The sequence below is a fragment of the Sciurus carolinensis genome, chromosome 5 (genome assembly GCF_902686445.1).
Source record: "Sciurus carolinensis chromosome 5, mSciCar1.2, whole genome shotgun sequence".
Lineage (NCBI taxonomy): Eukaryota > Metazoa > Chordata > Mammalia > Rodentia > Sciuridae > Sciurus > Sciurus carolinensis.
In genome coordinates, this window is record NC_062217.1 from 47,390,317 (window position 1) to 47,414,328 (window position 24,012).

Here is a 24,012-nt window from a genome sequence, read left to right on the forward strand (position 1 = left end):
ATTCATTTTGTACATTCAAAGCAGATTGAGAACTTAAGAGGTTGGATATAACAAAATGAAACCCCCGGCGTTGCTGCTGCTAGCAGTTGGTACCTCTGGAGAGGTACCTCTCTTAAAGGATCCTGCATTTTTAGGAGGTCTGATGTTTGTATAGGTAAGGAGAGATAGGAAATCAAAGACACTGCCCAATTAACCTGAGAGGTGTCCTGCACAATATCCTTGTGCAGGAAAGAAGTCCCATCTCTCCTAGCTTCCAGGGAACAGAGGAAGGAGACATTTTGCAGTTCTGCTGCAGGGAAGGGCAGCTGGGTAACCAAATTCTGGCAACTCTGCCTGGTTCAAAATACATATCTGGCAAATTCACATCACAGCACAAAGTGTGCCAAAATGACCAGAAAAAAATAAAATGTGGAGAGGGTGTTATACAGGGAAATAAATATAGGTTGGGGAAACCCACCCAGTTTTCCCTGCCATCCAGACCTGCCACTTGAATGATCAGCTGAGAGACACACCTAACTTGCAGAGACAGGACAACTGGGAACTTGAAAGGGTGTGGTAGGAAATGATTGAGTTTGGAATCTGAACCCTAGAGTCCAGAAACTCTGCTAAAAGTCAATCTTTATTTATCTCTCTTTCATGCTTTATTTTTCACTCCTGTTTATTCTCTTCCTACCTTAAAATCATTACATCCTATATCACTTCTTTTCTATCTCTGTTTGATACTTATATTTGTAAACACTTATGTAATGTAAACTTACTGTTTTTACTGTGGGAATAACTGATCATATCATTTCTGTCTATTGTGACAATTAACATTGTAGGTGCCAAAGCAGGAAGTATTTGTTTGAATGCAGTATTTTGTTTGCATTGGTTGTTACTATTTGTCTCCCACTAAAATATGAGGTACTGGAAAATATCAGGGATGATATAAGTCCACAGGGTAGAAACTCTATTGCCTCAGACCCATATTGTTACATACAAATGACATGAAAAAGCAAGGGAACAAATCACACAAACAAACCAAGATACTCCAATAACAGAATCCATCAACACCACAGTGTCAGATAAGGGGTTTAGAATGTACATAGTTAAGCTGATCTGTGAGGCAAAAGATGATATAAGGAGTGAAATCAGAGAGAAAATAAAGATAAAGTGAAAGATCACTTCATTAAAGAGTTAGAGATTCTCAAAAAAATCAAGCAGAAATCCTCAAAACAAAAGACTCAATAAGACAAATTAAAAATTCACTGGAAAGCATCATCAACAAACTAGATCACTTGAAAGACATTTTCAGGCAATTAAGACAAAATATATAATCTTGAAAGTAAAGCTGAACATGGAGAAAAGATATTAAGAGACCATGAACAGAACTTTCAAGAAATATGGGACGACCTGAAAAGAACAAATTTAAGATTTGTTGGGATACATGAAGGCTCAGAGATGCAAACCAAAGAAATGCACAGTCTTTTCAGTGAAATAATATCAGAAAATTCATCAAACATAAAGAATGAAATGGAAAATCAAAAACAGAAGACATACAGGACCCCAAATATACAAAATTACAGCAGACCAACACCAAGGCACATTATTATGAAAATGCCTAACATAGACAGTAAGGATAAAATTTTAAAGACTGTCAGAGAAAAACAACAGGTAAATTTTAGAGGGAAACCAATTGGGATCTCAGTTTGCTCAACCCAGGCCTTCAAAGATAGGAGGTCTTGGAATAATATATACCAAACTCTGAAAGAAAATGGATGCCAGTCAAGAATACTATACCCAGAAAAATTAAGCTTCAAAATTGACTATGAAATTAAAACCTTAAATGATAAACAAGAGTTAAACGAATTCACAACTACAAAGCCTACACTACAAAACATACTCACTAAGGCATTTCATGAAGAAGAGATGAAAAATAAAAGTGAAAACCAGCAAAGGGAGGAACTACCCTAGAAGAATAGTCAATTGAAGGGAAAACTAATTCAAAATAAAAACCAGAAATAATTCAAAGTGACAGGGGAAAAATAATTTCTCAATAATAACATTGAGTGTAAATGGTCTAAATTCATCAATCAAAAAAAAAAAAAACAATCTAGGAGGTTGGATTAAAAAGCAAGACCCAGCCAATAAGAATATCAGCAGATTTTTCAATCCAGACCCTAAAAGCTAGAAGCTGGAACAACATTTTTCAAGCTCTGAAAGAAAACAGATGCCAACCAAGAATCTTATGCCCAGCAAAACTTACTTTCAGATTTGACGACGAAATAAGATCCTTCCATGATAAACAAAAGCTAAAGGAATTTACAAAAAGAAAGCCGGCATTACAGAACATTCTCAGCAAAATATTCCATGAGGAAGAGATGAAAAACAACGATGCAATTCAGCAACAGGAGGAACTAGTCTAAAGGAATAGCCAAATAAAGGAGAAACCAAATCATGTCAAAAAACAAAAATGAGTCAAATGACTGGGAATACAAATCATATCACAATAATAACCCTGAATGTTAATGGCCTGAACTCATCAATCAAAAGACATAGACTGGCAGATTGGATTAAAAAGAAAAATCCTACAATATGCTGCCTGCAAGAGACTCATCTCATAGAAAGAGATGCCCATAGACTAAAGGTGAAAGGATGGGAAAACACATACCATGCACACGGACACAGCAAAAAAGCTGGAATATCCATCCTCATTTCAGATAATGTGGACTTCAAGCCAAAACTAGTCAGAAGGGATAAAGAAGGACATTACATGCTGCTTAAGGGAAGCATAAATCAGCAAGACATAACAATCATAAATATTTATGCCCCAAACATTGGCTCATCCACGTACGTCAAACAAATCCTTCTCAATTCCAGAAATCAAATAGACAACAACACAATAATACTAGGCAATTTTAACACACCTCTCTCACCACTGGATAGATCTTCCAAACAAAACTTGAATAAAGAAACCATAGATCTCAATAACACAATCAACAATTTAGACTTAACCGACATATATAGAATATACCATCCAACAAAGAACAAATACACTTTCTTCTCAGCAGCACATGGATCCTACTCTAAAATAGACCATATTTTATGCCACAAAACTGCTGTTAGCAAATACAAGAAGATAGAGATACTACCTTGTACTCTATCAGATCATAATGGGTTGAAATTAGAAATAAATGACAGAATAAAAAACAGAAACTTCTCCAATACCTGGAGATTAAATAATACACTATTATATGATGAAGGGATAACAGAAGACATCAGGAGGGAAATTAAAAAATTCTTAGAGGTAAACGAGAACAAAGACATATCATATCAAAATCTCTGGGACACTATGAAAGCAGTACTTAGAGGAAGATTTATTTCATGGGGCGCATTCAACAAAAGAAGTAAAACTCAAAAGATAAACGACCTAACACTACAGCTCAAAGCCCTAGAAAAAGAAGAACAGACCAACACCAAAAGTAGTAGAAGACAGGAAATAGTTAAAATCAGAGCCGAAATCAATGAAATTGAAACAAAAGAAACAATTGGAAAAATTAACAAAATAAATAGTTGGTTCTTTGAAAAAATAAACAAAATTGATAAACCGCTAGCCACACTAACAAAGAGAAAGAGGGAGAAAACTCAAATTACTAAAATTCAGAATGAACAAGGAAATATCACAACAGACACGATTGAAATACAAAACATAATTAGAAGCTATTTTGAAAATCTGTACTCCAACAAAACAGAAAACCTCAAAGACATCAACAAGTTTCTAGAGACCTATGAATTGCCTAAACTGAACGAGGAGGACATACACAACTTAAATAAATCAATTTCAAGAAATGAAATAGAAGAGGTCATCAAAAGACTACCAACAAAGAAAGTCCGGAACCAGATGGGTTCTCAGCCGAGTTCTACAAAACCTTTAAAGAAGAGATCATTCCAATACTCCTCAAAGTATTCCATGAAATAGAAGAGGAGGGAACCCTCCCAAACTCGTTCTAAGAAGCCAATATCACCCTGATACCTAAACCAGACAGAGACACATCGAGGAAAGAAAATTTCAGACCAATATCCTTAATGAATATCGACGCAAAAATTCTCAACAAAATTTTAGCAAATCACATACAAAAATATATTAAAAAGATAGTGCACCATGATCAAGTGGGTTATCCCAGGGATGCAAGGTTGGTTCAACATTCGGAAATCAATAAATGTCATTCACCATATCAACAGACTTAAAGTTAAGAATCACATGATTATTTCAATAGATACAGAAAAAGCATTCGATAAAATACAGCATCCCTTCATGCTCAAAACACTAGAAAAAATTGGGGTAGTGGGAACATTCCTTAACATCATAAAGGCCATCTACGCTAAGCCCATGGTTAATATCATTCTAAATGGTGAAAAACTGAAAGCATTCCCCCTAAAATCTGGAACAAGACAGGGATGCCCTCTTTCACCACTTTTATTCAACATCGTCCTTGAGACTCTAGCCAGAGCAATTAGACAAACCAAAGAAATTAAAGGGATACGAATTGGAAAAGAAGAACTCAAACTATCCCTGTTTGCTGATGACATGATTATATATTTAGAGGAACCTGGAAATTCCACCAGAAAACTTTTAGAACTCATAAGTGAATTCAGTAAAGTAGCAGGTTACAAGATCAATGCTCATAAATCCAATGCATTTTTATACATAATTGATGAATCTTCAGAAAGAGAAATTAGGAAAACTACCCATTCACAATAGCATCAAAAAAAATAAAATACTTTGGAATCAATCTCACAAAAGAGTTGAAAGACCTCTACAATGAGAACTATAGAACACTAAAGAAAGAAATTAAAGAAAACCTTAGAAGATGGAAAGATCTCCCATGTTCTTGGATAAGCAGAATTAATATTGTCAAAATGGCCATATTACCTAAAGTGCTATACAGATTCAATGCAATTCCAATTAAAATCCCAATGATGTACCTTGCAGAAATAGAGCAAGCAATTATGAAATTCATCTGGAAGAATAAAAAACCCAGAATAGCTAAAACAATCCTCAGTAGAAAGAGCGAAGCAGGGGGTATCGCAATACCAGATCTTCAACTCTACTACAAAGCAATAGTAACAAAAACAGCATGGTATTGATACCAAATTAGACAGGTAGATCAATGGTACAGAATAGAGGACATGGACACAAACCCAAATAAATACAATTTTCTCATACTAGTCAAAGGGTCCAAAAATATGCAATGGAGAAAAGATAGCCTCTTCAACAAATGGTGCTGGGAAAACTGGAAAACCATATGCAACAGAATGAAATTAAACCCCTATCTCTCACCCTGCACAAAACTCAACTCAAAATGGATCAAGGACCTCGGAATCAGACCAGAGACCCTGCATCTTATAGAAGAAAAAGTAGGTCCAAATCTTCAACTTGTTGGCTTAGGATCAAACTTCCTTAACAGGACTCCCATAGCACACAAAATAAAAGCAAGAATCAACAACTGGGATAGATTCAAACTAAAAAGCTTTCTCTCAGCAAAGGAAACTCTCAGTAATGTGAAGAGAGAGCCTGCAGAGTGGGACAATATCTTTGCCACTCATACTTCAGATAGAGCGCTAATTTCCAGAATATATAAAGAACTCAAAAAACTCTACACCAAGAATACAAATAATCCAATCAACAAATGGGCTAAGGAAATGAACAGACACTTCACAGAAGAATATGTACAGGCAAGTAATAAGAGAAATGCAAATCAAAACTACCCTAAGATTTCATCTCACCCCAATTAGAATTGCGATTATCAAGAACACAAGCAACAATAGGTGTTGGCGAGGATGTGGGGAAAAAGGTACACTCATACATTGCTGGTGGGGTTTCATATTAGTGCAGCCACTCTGGAAGGCAGTATGGAGATTCCTTAGAAAACTTGGAATGGAACTACCATTTGACCCAGCTATCCCACTCCTTGGCCTATACTCAAAGGACTTAAAATCAGCATACTACAGAGATACAGCCACATCAATGTTCATAGCTGCTCAATTCACCATAGCCAGATTGTGGAACCAACCTAGATGCCCTTCAGTTGATGAATGGATAAAGAAACTGTGGCATATATATACAATGGAATATTACTCCACAATGAAGAATGATAAAATTATGGCATTTGCAGGCAAATGGATGAAATTGGAGAATATCATGCTAAGTGAGATAAGCCAATCTCAAAAAACTAAAGGACGAATGATCTTGCTGATAAGCGGATGAGGACATATAATGGGGGGTGGGAGGGGTTAGCAATAGCGTTAGGGTTAGGTTTAGGGTTAGGGATAAGGAGGGTGGTAAGAATGGAGGAAAGAAGGACTGTATAGAGGGAAAAGAGTGGTAGGAGGGGTGTGGGAAAGGGAAAAAAGGATGAATCAAACATCATTGCCCTATGTAAATTTATGATTACACAAATGGTATGCCTTGACTCCATGTACAAATAGAGAAACAACATGTATCCCATTTGTATACAAAAAAAAAGACTTTTGCCCATTTATTTTTATTAGGTTTTTGTCTTTTCATTGTTGAATTATAAAAATATAATTTGTAAATATTTAAAAAAAAAAAAAGCAAGACCCAATAATACACTGTCTCCAAGAGACTCACCTCATAGGCAAAGACATTCATAGACTGAAGGTAAAAGGATTGGAAAAAACATAACATTGACATGAATCTAGTAAACATATCATCTACATACATCAAAGAAACTCTTCTCTATTTCAATAATCAAATAGACCACAACACAATAATACTTGGTGACTTTAACTCACCTCTCTCACCATGGGATAGATCTCCAAACAAAAATCAAATAACAGAACTGTGTAACTAAAACATACAATTAATAATTTATACTTAACAGACATATATAGAATATTTTACCCATGGATGACTGAATATAATTTTTCAGGGATCCTCTCTAAAATAGACCACAGGCCACAAAGCAACTATTAGTGCATATGAAAAAATAACGGTGATACCTTGCCTTTCAGATCATAATGGAATGAAATTAGGAATCAATTATAAAATGAAAAATAGAAATTACTCTAACACCTGGAGACTAAATAATACACTACTGAATGACAAATGGATAGCAGGAGAAATTAGGGATGCAATTAAAAAATACAGGTAACTGAGGTTAATGACACAATATATCAAAATCTCTGGGACAGTATGAAGGCAATGCTAAGAGAAAAGTTTATTGCATTGAGCTCATTCATTAAAGAATAGAAACTCAAAAAATAAATAACCTAATATTACATCTCAAAGCCCTAGAAAAAGAACAAATTAACACCAAAAACAGTAAAAGACAAGAAATAATTAAAATCAGAGCTGAAATCAATGCAATTAAACAAGAGAAACAATCAAAAAAAGGATGAAATAAAAGTTGGTTCTCTGAAAAAGAATATATAAAATTGATAAAAATCTTAACAATGCTAATGAAGAGAAAGAGATAGAAAACTCAAATTACTAAAATTTGTGATGAAAAAGGAAATATCACAATGAACACTACTGAAATATAGATGATAAACTCTTTTGAAATTTTATACTCTAATAAAATAGAAAATCTTGAAGACAATGACAAAGTTCTAGAGACATATGACCTTCCCAAATTGAATCAAAGTGACCTATAAAATTTAAACAGATCAGTTTCAAGCAATGAAATTGAAGATGCCATCAAAAGCTTCCCAGTGATACCACTGGTGATGAGAATCAATAAGGATCAAGTTCCATTTCCCCAAATGTTGAAGATTGAACACCTGAGAAATGCCAAGGCAAGCATAGAAAGCAAGTTTCATTTAAAGGACAGAACAGAGACAGACTTCTCCTGGGAGAAAGAAGAGGATCCAGGAAGTGGGGGTATCCTGCCCCTTTTTTGCCTTTTAGAATTCCTTTGTTCTCATGGCCTCTCTGCCCACTGTCCGAATCCTGTGTATGTGACTCATGACCAAAAGGTGGGCCAAAGGTAGAGTGATCCAAGAGTAGGAATGAAGCTGCCCTGGGGTCCGGGCAGGAAGTAAGCATTCATTAATAGGCCCTGTGGGGAGGAACAATTCCCTGGAGGCAGATCACCTTGACAACAGTTGAGGGAAAATAGGGAAGGGCTCTGGAGGTATTAACATTTGATTTTCTTTCCTTTAAAACCAGCCCCCAACTCCCTGATTGGCACCAATTATTTATTATCTACACTTACTGCCTTTTGTCCCCTGACTTTAGTCCCCCTCTGAGAACGCAGCTGTAACTGCTGTGAGAGGGAAATGGACATTGACTGCTCTGGTTGCTTTGAGCTGAGAGGGGATGATGTGGGGAAGCAATTTGGGTTTCACTCTTAGGAATGTTTTGGGTCAGTTGAGGGGTCTGGGGCAAAAGCCTGGTTTGGAAAGAACAGGTTGTAAAGTCATCTGGTAGGGTGGGTGCTTCTATAAGAGAAACAAAAAGATGTGAGTACTGGAATGAGATTAATATAAAATAAATGTTGCAGCATCTAGAATATGTCAATGATTATCATGATAATGATAGAAACCAGTAATCTCTCACCAGGGGGTATAAGAGCTGAGAAGTTGTTCCCATAATAAGGCTGGTGAGAACATGGCCTCTATTTGGAAATGTAATTCTTTAACATTGCCAGTGTAATCAGGAATGCAAACACAGTACTTAGTTTTTATAATGTTGTAGATGCACTCATCAGATGTAGTTAAGCTATCTAATGTCATCTGATTTTTACAAAATATGTTTTTATTGTTGTAACCTCTGTGCTTAGCAGAGATCATTTACTTAGGGCTATATAATCATATTAGCAAACACTGATTAAGTATGCCTATGTAGGAGGTTAGGAAGATTTATAGGCCTTAAATTGACTTAACTAAAAATTCTGACTTTGATAGTCTCTTTTGATAGTTATCAGGCACTCCTGTTTAAGAATCCCTCTTTTGTAGTCTCCAGTCTTATTTTCTCTTGGTAGGACTAACACAAGTGTACATCTTAAGAACTATTGTCTTTCTTTTTAAATGTCCAAGGATGCATATGCTTTGGTTTTAATTGGTTTTTCTAGGTGTTTAAGATCAAGCTGGTCAAATTGATCTTGTTCCTATCTGTTGTTAAGAGTCAGCTGAGTTCCCTCAGGGGGTCACTCTTAGGGAACTTGAGAGCAGCTTCTTAACTCCTGTAGAGTCACCGGCAGGATAGGTCAAGATCTTGATTACCACATGGCTTCCCTGGAAGCATTAGGCATTTCAATCTCCATTGACCCTCTTTTTTACAGCATGTGAACTGGTTGGTTTTCTGTTCTCCAGGTTTTCTGTGATGCCCCCTGATTGGGAGGTCATGAGGCCCAGAGTTGGAAAACCCTTAAAGAAGTCCCCTTGTTCCCTGGTTTTAAGCTGACTCAGAGCGCAAGAACCAAATATTGACTGTATTCTTTCTTGGCCCTTTTACTTCCTTAACTTGATCTCTAAGCTTTGGTCTTTTAACATCTAGCAAACCAGATTTATCAGACTTAAAGTAAGAGTACTGGGTTTTAACTTTAATGTCTGTAACTTTACTGTTTAATTGGGGTCTGTAGTAGTACTGGAAGTTCCTTCTGTCTATAGATGATGGTCTATTATTTCTAATTAACTTAGGTAGTTACATTAGAAGTTATATTTCTGTAAAGCACTAACAGACAACAGTTAAAATTCACAAGGAAAACATAAAATGAAATCAACAAGAGCAAAACCATACTGATCCTGCACAACAGCTATGAACCAAGAAACACAATTTTATAATCCTAAACCTTTACTTTAAACTTTAGTTTGAAAAATAGGAACCTTGTAAAATGTGCTTCTAAACCTCATACTTTAAAGACATGTAATTGGAACACATGACAAGCCTAGTAACAGTTCCATGATTACACTGATGTTCTTATATTAACCAAGTTTAGCATTTGAAGAAAAATTTAGACCCAGTAAGGTTGTGTAATACTCTAAAATAACAATTGTTTTTCAACAAGAGTTACATAAACTGTAAATACTTTAAGACTACTCTAAATATTAAAATTTAACAGACACAAGAGATTATCTTCATAGATAAGAGCAGATTAATGTTTTAAGAAATCCTTGTTACTTTAGCCCATAGCAGATTGAACTTTGGTTTATACCACTACATTAACATTTGACCTCAGGGAAAAATCCTTAAATAGTTTTAATTGATTGTGTTACTTTTATACAACTAACTTGGTTACATGTAAACTTTTTGAAATTTACCCTTCTTTTGTAACTTACTTATTTTATAACTTTTTACTTTACCACACAAACATTTTTCTCATCTAGAAACATTTTTTCCTTCTACTTTCTATATTACATATATTTCCACACCAGAACCTTCTTATATCTCTTTCGCAGCTGTTGGCCCTTTTTAAAATTTATATCCTGAAGCAACCTTTATGAAATTTTTGAATTTAGACAAATTACTCCATGTTAATAAGATGAAACCTAGTTGAAACATTTTGTACTCTTTGTATATAAATTATACCTGATAGAACCTTAACTCTTTGTAACCTCGTTTTAGTGAAGACACAAAAATAAAGCAATCTTGAACATTTTCTCATTTACCCACTTATGAAAACACACATAATGTTTAAATATATTACCTTATGGAATTTCAGAAGTTAAACATACTTGATTTTATATTTAGGAGTTAACACTTTATAAATTAATCAGTTGTCTCAAACACATTTATGATGATTAATCCCACTGATGTTAAATCCATTTATTTTTAACTGTAAAAACCAACGTATCAGACAAGTGTAGTGAATAGTGTTATCTCCCTTGTTGAAAAAAATTCCTAGAAACAATGGTATTAGATTCTAGACATTTTATAGAAAAACCAACACTCTATTAATTGTCTGACAACCTAGAAAAACTTGAGGTAATAATTTTGAGGACATCTTTACTCTTATCTGTTTACCTAATTGAACCCCTTTTTTTAAGTCAGATGAGCTGAAGGTATTTAGATCCATTTCCCATTTAAATTTTAATTTATGAGCACTCATTTATCTATATGCCAATTTTGATACATGTACATGATATATGGACATAAGCACATGTAGACCCAACAACACAATACACAAGTATGCATACATAAACAAAATAAACAAGAAACAAAGATCTTCTACTTTTTTGTAGATAGATCTCCACCAAAATGGTATAGATGTTTATTAAAACCTCTATTAGATTTATTCCCAGCACCATCATGTCTATGTCCTATTCAGGATCTTGATAGAAGTAATTTTCTCTAAGTATTTGAGAGTTAGTCCTTGAAAATTAGCCTCTGAATAAAGACAGAGTGTAAAAACCTCTATAATTAGATAAGACTGATCAGAAAATATTTCAATTTAGGCATGCAGGATCAAATGGGAATTCACCATAAAACCATGAGTTCAAAATATAGAATTAAAAAAAACAAAGAGTTCTAAAAAAATGACACAGCAGTTAATTACTCTAGTAAGGATCATGTAGAATATCTTTATCAGAACAGAGTTTACTTTTAGCTCAGATTAGAGTAAGTTCAGATATTGAAAGAATGAGAGTGAGTCCTGAAATCCTTAGATAAAGATTCTCAAGGTAAAAAAGACTTGACCATTTCATTTTCCTTCCCTATGCTGCAGTTTTGGGGGAGGAACTTGTTGAGAAAGCAGGGTGGTTAGTTGACCAGCCACAAATAGCTTGGATTTAAAAGTGACACATTTTTCCCCCCTCTGGTCCCAAATCTGCAAGTGTTTGTAAGCTCTGCAGTGCTCCACAATTTACATTTCAGTGCAAGCCTTGGCAAGATAGAGATCTGTCAAAAGCTAAGTAAAGGAAGCTGCTGTTTTGAGTAAAGTCTCATATCTAGCACATTTTAACCATTTTTTAATTTTCTGAGTTGATAATCAGGCACTTTATTATGGGTGGCCATGAAAAATACGCAAGCCTCCAGATTATCCCCCTTTACTGTGTGAATTGTGATTCCCTGGAAGAACAGGAGACCCTGTTTATTTGTGTTGAACCTCCCATTATTTAATGCACTTTTGGGAGAGGAAATTTGACCTTATTTAGAATGAGGGATCATAACTGAGTCTAATTTATATGTTTAGCACAATTGGGGTTTTTAAAACAAGTTCTGAGAAGTCCTTAGGCCTACATATAGCAACCACAGATTATTTCCTTCCTTTTTACAGAACAGGCTGCACTGTAGTATGGTATTCAAATTTATATTTCTCTCTGATGGCCATGATTCTCTATAAGATATGGAGTTGGTACTGAGACCATGTTTGGCAGCAGCAGAGCAGTAAGGGAAAAGAGTGGAATAGAGTTTACACTCACTATGGATATAAATCTCCCTTTTCATAGTCAGGGAAGTTAGTGGAGCACATAGGAACAACAATGGGGAACAGGTTTGTAAAGGCTGTGAACAAAGGGAACCCAGCGGAGAATGCACTTCCAGCAGCAGCAGCCACAGCAGCCAAGGCAAGATGGGTCATAGTCAGAGTGGTGGTCATGGTCCTGGAGGTGGCAAGAAGGATGACAAGGATAAGAAAAAAAATATGAACCTCCTGTACCAACCAGAGTGGAGAAAAAGAAGAAGAAAACAAAGGGACCAGATGCTTCCAGCAAACTACCATTGGTGACACCTCACACTCAGTGCCGCTTGAAATTACTGAAGTTAGAAAGAATTAAAGACTATCTTCTCATGGAAGAAGAATTCATTAGAAATCAAGAACAAATGAAACTATTAGAAGAAAAGCAAGAGAAGGAAAGATCAAAGGTGGATGATCTGAAGGGGACCCCAATGTCAGTAGGAACCTTGGAAGAAATCATTGATGACAATCATGCCATCATGTCCACATCTGTGGGCTCAGAACACTATGTCAGCATCCTTTCATTTATAGACAAGGATCTGCTGGAACCAGGCTGCTCAGTCCTGCTCAGCCACAAAGTGCATGCCGTGATAGGAGTGCTGATGGATGATACAGATCCCCTGGTCACGGTGATAAAGGTGGAAAAGGCCCCCCAGGAGGCCTATGCAGGTATTGGGGGGGTTGGACAACCAAATCCAGGAAATTAATGAATCTGTGGAGCTTCCTCTCACCCATCCTAAATATTATGAAGAGATGGGTATAAAGCCCCTTAAGGGGGTCATTCTCTATTGTCCACTTGGCAAGGTAAAACCTTGTTAGCCAAAGCAGTAGCAAACCAAACCTCAGCCACTTTCTTGAGAGTGGTTGGCTCTGAACTTATTCAGAAGTACCTAGCTGATGGGCCCAAACTTGTATGGGAATTGTTTCAAGTTGCTGAAGATCATGCACTATCCATTGTGTTCATTGATGAAATCAATGCCATTGGAACAAAAAGATATGATTCAAACTCTGGAGGTGAAAGAGAAATTCAACGAACAATGTTGAAATTGTTGAACCAGTTGGATGGATTTGATTCAAGGGGAGATGTGAAAGTTATCATGGCCCAAACCGAATAGAAACTTTGGATCCAGTACTTATCAGATCAGTCTGCATGGACAGGAAGATTGAGTTCCCCCTGCCTGATGAAAAGACTAAGAAGCGCATCTTTCAGATTCACACAAACAGGATGACACTGGTTGATGACATAACCCTGGATGATTTGATCATGGCAAAGGATGACCTCTCTGGTGCTGACATCTAGGCAATCTGTACAGAAGCTGGTCTGAAGGCCTTGAGAGAACATAGAATGAAAGTAACAAATGAAGACTTCAAAAAATCTAAAGAAAATGTTCTTTATAAAAAACAAGAAGACACCCCTGAGGAGCTCTATCTCTAGTGAACCATAGTTGCCTTCAGGAGTTTTCTTGACCCTTCAGAGGTTCGAGTGTGGGGAAGTTGCCCAGAGGAATCCACGTTCCTGTTGATTTTTATTAGCAAATCACCCTGTGTATCTTTTGGAGTACAACATGTAGGATGCCCATTGGGTGCCTTCTGTTGGTCACTGTGCTGCTCTCTGCTTCCCAATTAAAAAGGGGGGGTGGGGAACCCAGGCATTTTCTTATGAACCACTGCATATCCCTCTCTCAAATCTAGAGTCTTAAAAGCTAGAGTCTGACCTGTGAGGGGTGAGGGGCTGTAGGGAGCAAGCTTCAGAGAGTGTAGCACAGCCCATCCAGAGGCATCTGTTATTGGTTCTTTTGCTCAATGCATTTATAGATGGATCTCCATGGATACCCCCTTGGGGCGGTTGGGAGAGGAGTAAGGAGAAGAAATTTTGGGGTTCATCTGGAAGTGGTCCAGGCCGAACCTCAAAGTTGTTCCAACCCTTTTTCCATCTCAACACATCCAAAAGTAGACTGGGATTAGAGACACTGTGTTCTTGGACCAAATGCTCACTGAACCTGGATAGGATAGTGGGGAACAGCTTCAGCAGAACCCAACATGACTGACCTTCAGGTCTGGTGATTCAGAATTGTCTAAGCTGGGAATCTTCTCATTTGAGTCTTACAGAATGGTGACTTGTACTAACTGCATTTTTAGCTGATGGGTGCCCATTATTGTCCTCTAGAAGAAAAGAGACAGAAAGTTGCACCTCGGAAACATGTGGGATGCCTGTGAAGTGGCTTACCTCAGTGATGATCTTGACCTCCAAATATGATACCACTGGTGATGAGAATCAGTCAGGGCCAAGTTCCATTTCCCCAGATATTGAAGATAGAACACTCAAGACACCATGAGGCAAGAAAGTGTGGAAAGCAAGTTTTGGATAAAATATAGAACAGAGACAGACTTCTCATAGGCAGAAGAAGGGTCCAGAGTTGGTATCCAAGGAAGTAAGGGTGTCCTGCCTCATATACATTTTAGAATTTCTTAATTCTCATGACCTCTCCCCTATTCTGCATACCTGACTTGTGACCAAACTGACTTGTGACCAAAAGGTGGGCCAAAGCTGGAGTGATTCAAGAGTGGGAGCAAAGCTGCCCAGGGGTATAGGCAAGAAGGGGGTATTCATTAGCAGTACTGGTAGGGAGGAACAACTCCCTAGAAGCAGGTCACCTTGACAACAGGTCAGGGAGATGGGGAAGAATTCTTGAGCATTAGCATTTGATTTCCTTTCCTTTTAAACCAGCTACCAACTCCTGAGTCAGACCCAATTATTTATTATCTACTCTGACTCCATTTTGTTCCTGGACACCACCAACAAAGAAAAGCCCCAAACCAGACAGATTCTCAGCCAAGTTCTACCAGACCTCCAAAGAAGAACCAATCCTCCTCAAATTATTCCAAGAAAAAGGAGGGAACCCTTCCAAATTCATTCTATGAAGCCAATATCACCCTGATACCAAAACCGGACAAAGACACATCTTCAGGAAAATATCCCTGATGGACATAGATGCGGAATTCTTAATAAAATATGGGCAGATTACATGCAAAAACATATTTAAAGAATAGTTCTCTATGATCAAGTGGGGTTCATCCCAGGAATGCAAGGTTGGTTCAACATATGGAAATCAATAAATGTAATTCATCACATTAATAGTCTTAAGGAAAACAATCACATGATTATCTCAATAGATGCAGAATAAGCATTTGACAAAATACAACATCCATTCAGGTTCAAAATAACTAGAAAAATGAGGGATAGCAGGAACAGAACTCAGCATTGTAAAAGCTACATATGCTAAACCCAAAGCCAATATCATTCTAAATGGAGAAAAATTGAAAGCATTACTTCTAAAAACTGGAATCAGACAGGGATGCCCTCTTTTACCACTTTTATTCAATATAGTCCTTGAAACTCTGGCCAGAGCAATTAGACAAAAAATATTAAGAGGATACAGGTAGGAAAGGAGAACTCAAATTGTCCATATTTGCCAATTACATGAGTCTATATTTAGAATGCCCAAAAACTCCACGAGAAAAATTCAAGAATTTATATACAAATTCAGCAAAGTAGCAGGAGATGAAATTAATATCCATAAATCAATTGTTTTCCTATACATCAGTAATGAATCAACTGAAAGAGAAATTAGGAACACTTTCCCAATCATAATAGTCTCAAAAAAAAAATAAATATTTTGGAATCAATCTAACAAAAGAGGTGAAAGACCTCTATAATGAAAACTACAAACACTAAAGAAAGAAATTGAAGAAGACCTCCAAAAGTGGAAAGACCTCCCACATTCTCAGATAGGCAGAATTAATATTGTCAAAATGGCCATACTCCCAAAAGTGCCACACAGATTTAATCCAATTCCTAATAAAATTCCAATGACATTCTTCATAAAAATAGAAAAAGCAGTCATGAAATTAACTTGGAAAAATAAGAGACCCAGAATGGCTAAAGCAATCCTTACTGAGAAAAGTAATACAGGAGGCATCACAATACCAGACCTGAAATTATACTACGGAGGTATAGTAAAAAAAACAGTATGGGATTGGCACAAAAGTAGAATTGAAGACCAATAGAACAGAATAGAAGACACAGAGACAAAACCACAAAAATACATTTTTTTTTCATACTAGACAAAGGTACCATAAACATAAATTGGAGAAAAGGTAGGCAAAATTAATATTGTCAAAATGGCCATACTACCAAAAGTGCTATACAGAGTCAATGCAATTCCAATTAAAATCCCAATGACATACCTTACAGAAATAGAGCAAGTAATCATGAAATTCATCTGGAAGAATAAGAGACCCAGAATAGCTAAAGCAATCCTTAGCAGGAAGAATGAAACAGGGGATATCATAATACCAGAACTTCAACTCTACTACAAAGCAATAGTAACAAAAACAGCATGGTATTGGCACCAAAATAGAAAGGTAGATCAATGGTACAGAATAAAGGACAAGGACACAAACCCAAATAAATACAATTTTCTCATACTAGACGAAGGGTCCAAAAATATGCAATGGAGAAAAGATAGCCTCTTCAACAAATGGTGCTGGGAAAACTGGAAATCCATATGCAACAGAATGACACTAAACCCCTATCTCTCACCTGCACAAAACTCAACTCACAATGGATCAAGGACCTTGAAATCAGACCAGAGACACTGCATCTTATAGAAGAAAAAGTAGGTCCAAATCTTCAACATGTTGGCTTAGGATCAGACTTCCTTAACAGGACTCCCATTGCACAAGAAATAAAAGCAAGAATCAATAACTGGGATAGATTCAAACTAAAAAGCTTTCTCTTATCAAAGGAAACTCTCAGTAATGTGAAGAGAGAGCCTACAGAGTGGGAGAAAATCTTTGCCTCTCATACTTCAGATAGAACACTAATTTCCAGAATGTATAAAGAACTGAAAAAACTCTATACGAAGAATACAAACAACCCAATCAACAAATGGGCTAAGGAAATGAACAGACGCTTCACAGAAGAAGATGTACAAGCAATCAACAGATATATGAAAAAATGTTCACCATCTCTAGTAATAAGAGAAATGCAAATCAAAACTACCCTAAGATTCCATCTCACCCCAATTAGAATGGCGATTATCAAGAATACAAGCAACAATAGGTGTTGGCGAGGATGTGGGGTAAAAGGTACACTCATACATTGCTGGTGGGGTTGCAAATTAGTGCAGCCACTCTGGAAAGTCGTGTGGAGATTCCTTAGAAAGCTTGGAATGAAACCACCATTTGACCCAGCTATCCCACTCCTTGGCCTATACCCAAAGGACTAAAATCAGCATACTACATAGATACAGCCACATCAATGTTCATAGCTGCTCAATTCACAATAACCAGACTGTGGAACCAACCTAGATGCCCTTCAATTGATGAATGGATAAAGAAACTGTGATATATATATATATATATATATATATATATATATATATACACACACAATGGAATATTACTCAGCTATAAAGAATAATAAAATTATGGCATTTGCAGGCAAATGGATGAAAATTGGAGTATATCATGCTAAGTGAGATAAGCCAATCTCAAAAAAACCAAAGGATGAATGATCTCGCTGATAAGTGGATGATGACACATAATGGGAGATGTGAGGGGGGCAAGAATGGAGGAAGGAGGGACTGTATAGAGGGAAAAAAGGGGTGGGAGGGGTGGGGGGGAGGAAAAAAAAAGAACAGAATGAATCAAACACCATTACCCTATGTAAATGTATGATTACACAAATGGTATGCCTCTACCTCATGTACAGAGAAATAAGGTGTATCCCATTTGTTTACAATAAAAATAAATTTAAAAAAATAATTTGAGAATATTTCCATCCTGACTAAATTACACCTGTTCTATAAAACCACTGATCCAAGCATGATATTTAAGTAAGTAGGACATTTTTGCCAATAGACAACAGCTCACCTTGACCACAGAAACACTACCTTTGTAAAAATGAATTCTTTATTTCACTGGTGACTTGGAAACCTAGACAAATAAATACTACAATGGTGATAATCTCTCTCCAAAACAGTTGGGTGGGGGAGAAAAATCTATCCTAGGGTTCACAGGTGTCTATTTCTTTGTATAAATGTGTTTGTATGTAAGATTTTATATGTTGTGTACAGTTTGAACAGTGAGATGTTAGAAACAAAATTTCATCAAAAATAGTATTCAGCCATAAAGAAGAATAATATTATGGCATTTGCAAACAAATGGATGGAATTGGAGAATATCACACTAAGTGAAATAAGCCTAGCTCCAAAAACCAAAGGCCGAATGTTTTCCCTGATAAGTGGAGAATGATATATAATGGGGGTGGGGGGATGGGGAGTGAGAGAAGAATGGGGGAACTTTAGAATATGTAGAAGGAAATGAGAGGGAGGGGGTATAAAAAATGGTGGAATGAGACAGACATCACTACCCTATGTACATGTATGATTACATGAATGGTATGAATCTACATTGTGTACAACCATGGAAATGAAATGATGTACCCCATTTGTGTACAATGAATCAAAATTCAGTCTGTAAAAAACTTAAAAGCTAAATAAAAAAAAGAACAAAAAATTAAAAAGGATATTATGAAGAAAAAAAGCAAGTTTAAGTCACATGTCAGAAAATATTACTATTTTTTTCCTTAAGGTACAACATTTCCAAGTAAATGAGCATAAAATCTATAAGAACAGCATGATAATAGCATCAAAATAGACATATAGGCAGTAGAACAGCATAGAGGGCCTATACAGTAGCAATGAACTTGTGTAAAATTAACTTAAAAATACAACATTACTTACAGTTGCTCTAAAAAGGCACTCAACTATAGTTTGAACAATTTATGGAATGGGCCTTTAATATTGAAAGGCACAAAATAATGATGAAGTAAATCACAGAAAATCCAAATACATGAAGAGAAAAACCATGTTTGTGAATTAGGAGGTTCGGTTGTATTTGTTCATTTGGGTTGTAAGCAAAACTCAATTTTTTTCACTTGTGGGAGTGAGGGTCCTACTGCCTATCTAACCCTTTGCTGAGGAACATTCTCAATTTCTCACGTCCACCTGGAGTTCACCAAGAGTCCTTGTCTTTTGTTCCCCTTCCTTCATTTTCAGAATTAGTAAAGCTGGTTGAGTCCCTCTCATAATTTGACTCTTCCATATTGTCTTCCTCATCCTATTTAGTTTTAGTTTTTAAGAATCATGTGATTAGGTTGGACAAACTGGGTAATCAGGATAATCTCCTTATTGGAAGATCATTTGATCAGCAACCTTATTTCCTACTTTACTATGTGAGGCAATATATTTATAGATTCCAGGGATAGGCTGTACATACCTTTTGGTGGTCAGGGTGATTACCCTACCTACCACACATGCGTAGCCCTTTGATGACTTCCTGTTGCCTGTGGCATTGTGTATAAGGTTTTCAAGATCACACTCTTTCCTTCTTGGTTGTTTTATTTCTGATTCAGCTACCTGTGGTGTTCAGCACAGGCCATGTCTTTTATGGTTAGTGTCTCTGTGTGTATTCTCTCCTTAGGAACCTGTCCCCTTTGTACAACTTAATCTTCAAAACTCAGGTCAGAAGTCAGAGGCTTTAGAATCAGAGAGAGAGAGGGGTGGGAAAGGGGAGCGGGGAGAGAGAGAGAGAGAGAGATTACTTTCTGTTCCCATAGCACAATGATTATAGCACTTATTGTGTTGTGAAAATTATTTTGTTTCACAATTGTTTTAACCATTAGTCTGGGATGCTTTCAAGGGCGCAGAACATATTTTATTTAGTTTTGTATTTCTTCTATCTAGTGTAGGATCAAGCATACAGTGAGCCCTTTAAAAAAGAGTGAATTTGTTAATGAACACTGATTTTTAGTGGTGATTAAGTTGTATCCTTTGAGCAACAGTGAGTCAAATTCTAAAGTGTGATGTAGGAAAGGGACTCCAGAGTCATCATCCTTGTTTCAGTATGAATACCAGTTCTGAAATCAGAATTGATGCTTTCAGCATCAAGGTGGAGATAGGCTCAGTAATGCTACATAGAAGAAGTATTTCTATTATGACCTTTTCTACGTTATGAAGTAAGGTCATAGGCCTGGGTATCAGCACACATATATTTTATTTCTAAGTGTCCTTAACCTCTCTTGGATGGTCCTTTTATTACATAAAAAAAAGAGGATTACGTTTCATTTTAAACTATTTATTGAGTGCTTAGTCCATCCCAGTGTTTGGTCGAATAAAAAATGGTTCCCATCCTTAGAGAATTTCATTGGGTAAGGTTGCTAATATAGCCTGGTTGATTTAATTCAACTCTGATAATCCATGGTGCATTTCTTTTCCTTCTTATAAGCACATTTGAGAAGATAGATAACAACTTTCAACAGAGTAAGTGTGGGAGGGTCATTGTTTGGGAAACACACTTGATAGAGCTAAGCCATTTTTGGCCAGGAAGTAAATCTGAGATCTGATTAGTGTCTCCATTGCCTATGGAGGTGACAGGCTATATTCGCTTCCTAAAACCAGTGAGATGTCAGAAATGACTTAACATGCTTTTCATTTCATCCTGTGTCTCTGCAAGCAATATCTGAATTTGAAAAATGAATCCATTTTTTAAAATTCAAAGGTGATTTGAACATTGTGATTCTAGTCTTGCTCTAGCTCTCTCCCCTAGATCCCCCTCTCCCTTTCTCTTCCTTTCCCTTTCTTTATGAAAGTCTGGTTACCTCTTTGCCTCTTAGCCTACAATGAGAATCCTACTAGGAAGTGCCAGGAAGTGCTACTTGATCATAGAAGTTTTCCTTAAAGCAATTAAGGAAGAAAAGAACTTGATCTCTCCTGTTACAGAATTTTAAGAGGCAAATTTTGACCTGGCATGTTGGCTCATGCCTGTAATTCCAAATGACTTGGCAAAAGACAGGAGGATTGCAAGTTGAAAGGAAGCCTCTGCAAAATAGTGAGTCCCTGTCTCAGATTAAAATTAAACAATAATTAAGAAAAAAAAATGACTAGGAATGCAGCTCAGTTGTACAGAACCCTTTTGTTCAATCTCCAATGTCTATGTCTCTCTCTCTCTCTCTCTCTCTCTCTCTCTCTCTCTCTCTCTCTCTCTCTCTCTCTCCCATACACACACACACAGAGCAGATTTTGTGTTAAATTAACATTTACCGTACTATATTTGGTGTTTTCCAGTACAGATTCATACTGATCTTTTCTATTTGTGAAGAAGCAGCATTAACACAGGGCTCATTAGTCCATGAATGCAGTTTACAGTTAATCTGCATAATGTCTGATGGTGCTGTGCTGAGAGAGCAAATGATGTAGATTTTGTTTTCTGAAGATTGATCATTTATCGATCATCTGACAACACATTGAAGGTGGTAGCAGTATTAATGATCCTAAATCATTTGTTTTCTTTTTTCTTTTTTTTATTATTATTGTATACAAATGGGATACATGTTGTTTCTCTATTTGAACATGGAGTCAAGGCATACCATTTGTGTAATCATACGTTTACATAGGGCAATGATGTTTGATTCATTATTTTTTTTCCCTTCCCCCCCACCCCTCCCACCCTTCTTTTCCCTCTATACAGTCCTTCTTTCCTTCATTCTTACCACACTCCTTATCCCTAACCCTAAACCTAACCCTAAACCTAATGGTAACCCCTCCCACCCCCCATTATATGTCCTCATCTGCTTATCAGCAAGATCATTCGTCCTTTAGTTATTTTTTTTAGTTGTCAGTGGACATTTATTTTACTTATTTACATGTGGTGCTGAGAATCAAATCCAGTGCTTCACACATAGGCAAGCACTTTACCACTGAGCTACAACCTCAGCCCCTAAATCATTCATATTAGCTTTGGAATAGCTGTATGTTTATACTTTGAATATAGAGTGGTTGAAAATACACTACAAACAAAATATTGAAGGCCAAATGGGGAGTTTAAACACAAGAAGGTTGAAGAGCAAATTCTCCAAACATCTCCATACCAACCAAGTTCACTCTCAAGTGACTCCTTATATGTTTGATTTCAAGCTTCTCTGCTGCCTGTAAATAAGAATAAATACAAAATAGGATGTTAACAAGGCAACCGGTTAAGTGGATGCTTAGGTGTCCTCATGAGACATGAAAGCAAGATATGAAATGCCTACAGGCAATCTGTCTATGCTGTGGTAGTGGAGGGTAGACTCTTTGCTTTTGAAGTAGCATCTTCAACATCAATTTAACTTTTTTAGCCATAATAGCAGGCAGGCATCAGTCTTTTGAAAGGAGTATCTTTCCTATTTATGTTCTTGCCTTAGTTGTTCGGTGACTTTTGCTGGACAGAGAAGAGCTGCATAAAATCATCTTGACAGGAGACTGCCGATGTAAATGGCAAGAAATTTGCTATTTTAGAATTTTTTATTTTTTGTAATATCAGAAATTATGAAAACTTGTAGGTGGTCAAGCTGTGTTTCAGAGTGCAAATGAAGAAAATGGAATTTTAAACAGTGCAACTTTGGATTAATATTTAATTTTTCAAACAGGTACATTAAAAATAATACACATAATTGAGTGTCATGTGGTATTTTGATACATATGTACATTGTGAAATGTTTAAATCAAGTTAAATATATCTGTCTCCTCAAACACGTTTTTATGGTAAAAAAATTAAAATTCTTAAGATATACAGTTCATAATTGTTATCTCTTGTTCCGTGCTCCTAACTTAATTGTGACTTAGTACCATTTGCTCAACATTTCCCATTCCTGCTTCCCCTTACTCTTCCCAGTCACTGGGAAGCATCATTCTATTTCCAACTTTATGAGATCTCTTCTAGAGTCCACGTATTTGTTAAATCATTCAGTATTTGTCTTCCTACACCTAGATTCCTTCACTTAATAATCTATAGTTCCATCCATGCTGTCACAAATGCCAGGATTTCCTCCTTTGTATTCCGTTGTGTTTGTGTACCACATTTTCTTTATGCATTCATCAACTGATGGATCCTCAGATTGTTTCCATATCTTAGTTATTGTGAATAGTACTGCAACAGTCATGGGGGTGCAGATGTCTCTAAGAAACACTGATTTCATTTCCTTTGGATGTATACCCATAGGGGGATTGCTGGATCATGTTGTATTTCTATTTTTGAAATTTTGAGGAACCTCCATACTGTTTCCATGATGGCTGAGTTCACCAGCTGCTCCCACCAAGAGTCTGTAAGGGTTCCCTTTACTCCACATCCTTGTCGACACTTTCTGTTGTCTTTTTGATACTAGGCATTGGTACTAGAGTGAGGTGAGGAGGTAGGACCCTCATTCACACAAGTGAAAAAAATTGAGTTTTGCCTACAACACAAATGAAGAACTACAACTGAATCTCCTAATTCACTAACATGGTTTTCTCTCCATGTATGTGGATTTTCTGTGATTTCCTTCATCATTATTTTGTACTTTTCAATATTAAAGGCCCATTCCATAAATTGTTCAAACTTCAGTTGAGTACCTTTTTGGAGCAAGTGTAAATAATGCTGTGTTTTCAGGTTAATTTTACACAAGTTCATTGCTACTGTATAAAAATAAAATGGACTTTTGTGTATTTATTCTGAATCCTGAAATCCTGCTGAA

The 24,012-nt window shown here is 36.5% G+C and overlaps 1 pseudogene; it reads left to right on the forward strand.

The window, feature by feature from the left end:
- The first annotated feature begins 12,512 nt into the window (after nucleotides 1-12,512).
- On the forward strand, nucleotides 12,513-13,833 carry LOC124985420 (26S proteasome regulatory subunit 4-like; annotated as a pseudogene).
- Nucleotides 13,834-24,012: the final 10,179 nt, after the last annotated feature.